Source organism: Malus sylvestris, chromosome 11 (assembly GCF_916048215.2).
Source record: "Malus sylvestris chromosome 11, drMalSylv7.2, whole genome shotgun sequence".
In the NCBI taxonomy this organism is placed as follows: Eukaryota; Viridiplantae; Streptophyta; class Magnoliopsida; order Rosales; family Rosaceae; genus Malus; species Malus sylvestris.
Genome location: NC_062270.1, coordinates 17,193,106 through 17,200,752, shown reverse-complemented (window position 1 = coordinate 17,200,752; position 7,647 = coordinate 17,193,106). Strand labels below are relative to the sequence as shown.

The following is a 7,647-nucleotide window of genomic DNA, read 5'->3' as shown; positions in this document are numbered from 1 at the left end:
ATTATATTTGTAAAAGCATAAGCACGCCGAATCGACACCAGACTATACGGCACAAATACTCAAAGCAAATGTACGTCTTAATCGTAAATGTAATTCGACCATCAGAATGTCGAACTCTAAATCCTACTTGTGAGTATCTAATCATACAATAACTTGGCGTTCAATGTGCCAAGCCTGATAATTTGTAACACCTCACTTCGCCAAGAAGGCTAATGAGATGACCTTCGCCAATAAGGACTCAAAAATCCTTCTCGACCGAGACTTGGATAGATAACCAATCGGCCTCGTCGCAGTGCTATTTATCCAAACTAAAGATGCTTCTCGGTTGGCTGATTCTACGACAACAGTGTTGTTTATCCAAACTGAAGATGTTCGTCGGTTGCCTCCATAGTGCTGTTTATCTAAACTGAATATGTGTTTGAGAGGTTTCGCATAGAGCGAGGGTTTGTGCAGGGTAGTTTGTGTGTTAAATTGACGCTTTTTTTCACTGTATATCGTCTTGTATTTATAGGAGACAACCTTATCATGGCTGAACCAGAACTATATCCAGATTAGGATTCTTTATCCTAATCTAACCACGTCTCGGCCAATCCAACCTCCATTAGGACTTTAAACCAAACTCTTTACCAGGCCGCATTCACTTCTCAAATCTCAGCATCCTCATTCCATCATAACTCTTTTTCATACTAGGACTCAACCCACTCGCTCTTATTCAGTCAAATCCTTCTTGCAATAGGACTCGACATGCCTGACTGGGCGACTTATGACCATTGGATGGCCCATAGTATGTTTGGAAAAGCTTTGGGCTGAACATGAACCTACGTTCGGCCCAATAATATTATTTGGGCCCAAACAGTAGGTTATGATCGTGGCATTGAAGGGAGTCGAACGGAGGCGGTAGCAATGAGCCTTGCAACCAGTTGCTGCTAGAGATTGCCTAAAAATCCGTTTGAAACTCACCTAGGGAATTCGGTCACCTGGTTTTCATACGGATCCATTTTCCCAAAAAGGATTTCAGTTCCACAACCTTGGGGCCTATTATATATAGATGTTCAAATGATAAAAATGCCCCAGACTTTAGGGGCTCTAATTTCTTCGTTAAAGGTCTGATTAGCGAACGATTTTGGCCAATGCATCCGTGGAATCAAGCTCTAACTGAAAATACTAAAAGTGACCCATAAAGGTCTACAGATATTTAATGACAAATGATGAAAATCAAATTTTGTAACCAAGCAACTAAAATGATAAAATTAAAGAAAAATAATAGTAATTTCCCGAAAATATTGATTACAAAAAATTGAATAATGAAATATGAGGATGGGATTTCAAATTATATGTACATACATCATGTATATTTTGGAAACTTGATTTCTTTCACACATTGTAAAAGAAATCATGACTTTGGTATCGATTTAAAACTACGAAGCTAAATTGTTTCGGGATTAAACATTTTGTTGTGCTTGCTTTGTTTAAGACTATAGTGGGACTTGGTTCCATTTCAAATTTGTATGTGTGCCTTTTATAGAGTAGCCTTTGAACCGTTGTTTGAGATTAACATTTCTATTTTTAATTGTGCTTTCCCTTCAAAAGGTTAGTTCGCCATTGATACAGTACTCTCACTGTGTGCAAGAACAAAAGAACGAATGAACTTTTTTCTTTATTCCTAACCTTTTTCATTCTATATTTTTTTGGTGCGGTTTTCCCCAGTCGTCTAGGAGAAAGAAAGGGGAAACAAAGGAAGAAAAAATGACCCTTGGGCCTGCTCTACGAGACGGAGAACATGTGTTTGGAGTAGCTCACATTTTTTGCCTCATTTAATGTACTAAAAAAATAAACTAAAAAAACCAAATTGCCAGACCGAACAACTTCATCGGCTAAAAGCAGCATTTGTCGCCGAAGATTTTACCTGACTGAGGTTCGTTAGCAAATAATAGTTGGGGAAAACTCGTCGCCCTAATCCTTACATGACGGACACACTATTCTATTGGGTAAATATGGGTTAACCCGACGAAAGTGGTCATGGGGGGAGCGTACGTTGACCCAAATGGCCTGACGAAAGGACTCTTGGTCAACAAAAGCTATGTCGTCGGATAGGACATGATTAAATAATGTGGTGAGCTTGACCTGACAACAGAGTCGTCGAGTAAACTCTACGGTAAACAGTTTGTGTGACAATGGTTCCGTCACGCGACTATTTTTTAAATAAAAAAAACAACAATTAAAAATTAGTAAAAATATAATTATTACAAAAATGGAAATATAATGTGTACAACCCAAAAAAAAATTTGTTTGTAAAAATTATATTACAAAAACTAACAAGAAAAGGTAAACTACTGTGGTGAGGGGTGGTGTGATTGCTGAGACAGCTCCTAGGATGGTTGCTAAGGGGCTCCAGGAATGGCTACAAAAGTTCGGCCAAGGGCTCGAGAATCCTAATGCTAGAAGCTGACAAGGACTTGGCTATGATAGTTAAGTAAATACGCACTAATTCCTTTTGGCGCACCAGCTCCATCTCTACGCAATGAAGTTTGGTATCAGTCTCAGTCGATGGAGTAGAGTTGGATTAAGAAAAAGACCCAAATTCTCGAACCCGACCTGCTCCTAGGTTACGAACTTCTTTGCCTTTCCTTCATAATTCTGCTTACCAAAATGGCCCACTTGGAGCTCTAGATTTCGTGGCACAACTCAACGAAGCAGTCGCACCTTCCTACCTGTTTAAAGTTTGAGAATTGGTTAAGGGTGTGTCACCCCATTTGACTCTAATCATTGGCTTTACCTAATAAAGCTTGTTCATGAACTCCAGCCATCCTGAGGGAAACTTCGAAGGGAACCAGCTGCTAGACGGTTCAATTACTTTTTCACCCCTATACCCAAGTTAGACGAACGATTTGTACATCAGTATCACTGCGGGCCTCTACCAGAGTTTCCTCTAGCTTTGTCCTGCTCAGGCATAGTTCACCACCCTTCAGGTCCCAACAAACATGCTCACACTTGAATCCTTCTTAGAAGATCAAGGTTGGTTGGCGGTGCAACCTTCAAGGGAATCCCGCCAATCAGCTTGCTTGCGCCTTATGGGTTTATCACCCGTTAACTTGCACACATATCTAACTCCTTGGTCTGTATTTCAAGACGAGCCAAAGAGGGAATTTGTTGGCCAACATGGGGAACACGTAGTATTTTTAGTTCTCAGGCCTGCGGGGATGTTTCCTTCTACCAGCTCCTCTATAGATTCAGTCTCGGCGCTGCCTTGAGAAGGGTGAGAAAGGGCATAGGTTGGTGGTGACTACGGTTATAGAGTTGCCTTGCAGATTAGGTAGCTTAAGTCATTGGCGCATACGTACTCCTACTGGCGGCCGATTCGACAGTGGCCACTTAGGTCCCGCTGGTCGCCAGAGTAGCACTAGAGGCCTAGTGCTCACTTTGAGTAGAGATGAAAGCAAAAATGCGGCCACTTGTGATCACACAGGAAAATATCAGTGAAAAACAAATACATAATTTCTAAAATTTGCAAAAATTCCTTAAATTTCAAACAATTTCTAAAATTGCTTAACATTTCAAATAATTCCTAAAATTTCTAAAATTTCACATAATTTCTAATTTATTTCAAAAGTTTCACATGTTTCTTATTTCTAAAATTGCCAAAAATTTCAAACAATTTCTAAAATTCTCAAATATTTCAAATAATTTTTAAACTAACCCACAAATTCAAAATTTTTAAATAAATTAACCCAATTTAGAATTTCACATAACCACCACCACTTAACCTCATGCCCACACCACCACCTCCATGCTCACTCACTACCACAATCGTGTACCAACCCCTAAACCGTACTCACCCCACCACCACAACTACCCCATGCTCAACACTCCACCACCTAAAAGCACCCGATATCCGCCCCAAAACCGTACCCTCCCCACCCCACCACCACCATCACTACCTCATGCTTAACACATCACCACCTAAAACCACCTCGTACCTACCCCTAAATTGTAACCACACCCCCCCCCCCACCCACCCAACCCCACCCCACCCCACCATACACCACCCCACCCCTAAACCTGACACAATCTAAATTCACATAAAAATTCACAAATCCAGATTCCAACAAAATTCATAATGAAATTTCACAAAGAAATTCACATACAAAATTCACAAATATGGACAACGGATGTTTAACCTTGGCATTCTACATCACTTCTTAGGCATAGGGATACTACAAACTGATCAAGGAGTGTTCATTCACCAAAGTAAGTATGCCAAGTCGCTACTGGTGAAATTTGGATTTGAAGATTGCAAACCTGTATCTATTCCTTTACCCATTGATGAAAAACTTAAGTGGATGGGAGTGAATTGGCTGATGAAAGGCTTTACAGAAAAATAATGGGAATCCTGTTGTACTTAGCAGCAACTAGACCTGATTTGATGTATTTTGTAAGTCTGTTATCAAGGTTTATGAATAGTCCTACAAAGAAGCATCTGGGAGTTGCAAGAAGGGTACTAAGATATGTGCAAGGGACTATCAACTATGACATTGAATATGTAAAAGACAAGTCTGCAATTCTCATTGGATTTTGTGATGTAAATTGAGCAGGTGGTGAGGATGATAGTAGGAGCACCTCTGGATATGCTTTCAGTTTTGGCAACAGGGTATTTTCCTGGGCTTCTGTGAAACAAAACACAGTTACACTATCAACTGCTAAAGCTAAGTATGCCTCAGCATCTGAGGCAACAGTACAGTCCATTTGGTTAAAGTTTGTCCTTGATGATTTTGGAGAAATGCAAACTGAGGCAATCCCCTTGTTCTGTGATAATATGTCAGCCATCTCCATGGTCAGAAATCCAGTTTTCCATTAGAAGACTAGGCACATAAACATAAAGTATCACTTCATAAGAGAAGCTCTACAAGAAGGTGTGATTAATTTAAGATTCGGCAGAAGTAAAGAGCAACTTGCAGATATATTTACAAAGGCACTGCCAAAGGTGAGGTTCAATCAATTGAGATTGAGACTTGGAGTAAAGCCAGTAAGCAGCTTAGAAGAGGCTGTTGAGAATTAAGTTGCATACTAGCTTAATATTGACCTGCAGATGACAATCCTGTATAAATGAGTTGAAGAGCATTCAGAGATTGAAGAGATGAAGAACTTACTATTTTAGAAGTAGCCGTTAGATTTAAATTACAACGGCTAGATTAGTTTCTAATTTAGGAAACCTGCACAGCTGTTATTCCTATCTATTTAGGATTGTACTATGTCATTTGATCCTCTCCCAAGTGGAAATATCACAGCCTCTGATAGTCTTAATGGCTGGAGATGTGTCCTTGATCCCTGAAAAATAGGATCTGACATTTGACTATGGTGCTAATATATCTTCTGTGTATTCCTCTTCAATTTTAATCTAAGAAAATACAAGAACATTCTCCATTCTCTGTTTTTAATCTTTCTCTAAAATTATGTGCTGCAAAGGTTTCACATTTTACCTGTTAATCAACCTAAGTTATGTCTGATACCATTTGAACAAAATCATTTGTAGGAAACAAACATGCCCTTTGAATACATTAAGGGTAAATTATTCAAACAAAATTAGAAGAAAAAACAGGATAGAAAATTGCTTGAGCAGAACATTGAACTTCTGGTTAACAATTTTGTCCTCATGGCTAGGGTGCAAGTCCAGCCTTGAGCTTTTGAATGGTGGCGACATCGGTCTTGAAAGAGATAGCCAAGACATTGTCGTCAATGCCGGTGGTAAACACGGTGCTGGGTATTTATACAGTTCCTGCATTTGCACTTGCAAAGGCAGAAACTGCCAAAGTTGGGACTTATGGATCAGCATTGTACTGAAAGTGTGCTAGCCCTTTGGGAAATACAAACAGATCACCTACTTGAAGGGTCTGTGTAAAGAGTGTGTTTTTGGTGTCCATGAAACCAACTTCGAGGGTATCGTCAACAAGGAAAATGAGTTCAGCAGCGCGAGGATGAGTGTGTGGTGGGTTGGTACTTTTAGATGGGAATTCGAGGATGGCGTATGAACACTCTAGCCATTAAGAGCAGGGAACTCAACCATGGTTGCCTTTAATAACTCGAAAGCTGTGGGAGGGACGCCTCCAACAAGATCGCGAAATACAGTGTTTGTGAAGAAGTTGCCATCTACTGTTATGTTTGGAGGAGCAATAAAGTCGGTAAGAATGTGCTTTCGGTCTCTGAAGACTATGGAAAAATAGAAATGAATTGGTATTCAATGGTGTACATAGACAACACCTGGAAGTCATGACGTTATGGAGGAAGAATATTTCCGAATACTGTGAGGCTCTGTCCCAGGGTCTTGTGGGAGAATGTCAAAAGCACTTAAAACCCCACCAGCTGGCGAATAGTTTGCAATCTCACTGGAAGAAACCAAAATTTGGTTCTATCAAGATGAATACTGATGCGGTTTGGTGTAAGTCTTCTCTGCGCGCTGGAGTGGGATGGGTGGGCCGTGACTTCGCGGGTTTGCTTCAAATTGCTGGAGGGTCGGGAACTGGCTTTTGTCACAGTGCGGCGGCTGCTGAGGCGTGTGCTATACGGAGCGCTCTGTTGGCCTGCATTGATAATGGCTTTGACAATGTGGTAATTGAATCTAATGCTTTGGTTATCATCCAGATGCTAAAGAAGGAATCTACACATGACTACAGTATTGAATGCATCCTTGGTGACATCGAGCTTCTAGTACAAAGGTTAACGTCTATGACGTTTTCGTTTGTGCCTAGGGAGAGTAACCGTGCGGCTCACTCGGTGGCTAAGTTTGCCTTTCAGAAAGGTGGTGATTTTGTTTGGGATTGTATTGGGCCAGAGTTTTTGTTTAATGTTCTAGCCCACGATGTAAGCATTCCTATTCGTCTCTAATTTATCCTATCTTCGGTTAAAAAAAAAAGTCGGTAAGAATGTCCGGGTCTCCGGCCATTGCCATTTGAACAAAGGCGATTGAAGCAATTAGTAGTGAAAAGAATTTGAGAGCTGCCATAGTTGAATGATTTAATTGTAGAATTATTCAATATTGTGCTATTAATGTTTGGTTGTGGGATGAGATGGTTGGCCACAAGGGCAATATTTATAAGGTTTAAGGTTGAATGAACCTTAAAGAAACGAGGTGATTAGGGTTTTTATTATTGCTGCAGGCCTTTCTGATGTCAAAATTGGAGACGAAGGTTACAATGTTTCTTCTTGCAATTGAAGTTCTACAAATGTTTGTTTGTCATTTTATGTTAGGTTCCCAGCCGCACAGAGGAGAAAAGGATCAGAGTAAAGGAAAATGCAGAGAAAGCTAAAAAGGTTTAATTCATTTCATAGAAACTCCAAGGACTACAAAAGGGACATATATATCCACCAGCCACAACTGACAAAAGGCTTGGTGCTAAGTCACCATATATAACTAATGCAATTACAATTCAAAGGGAACAGTTTGGAGACAATGAGTTATGGTAAGGACCCATCATTTTACGGCAAGATCATGCCTAAAAACATTACAAATTTAGCTCATTTCGTCGCCAATAAATATTAAATTCCTAGCGTATGCTCGAATTTGACAACTAAACCCGATCAAGTTATTTTTTTTAAGAGATTTTACCTTAACGTTTGAAAGCAAAATGCCAGAGAAACAAGTCAAACACCTAA

General features: G+C 40.0%; 1 pseudogene; it reads right to left on the bottom strand.

Moving 5' to 3' along the window:
• Window positions 1-5,654: 5,654 nt before the first annotated feature.
• Window positions 5,655-6,997, bottom strand: LOC126588318 (putative germin-like protein 9-2; annotated as a pseudogene).
• Window positions 6,998-7,647: the final 650 nt, after the last annotated feature.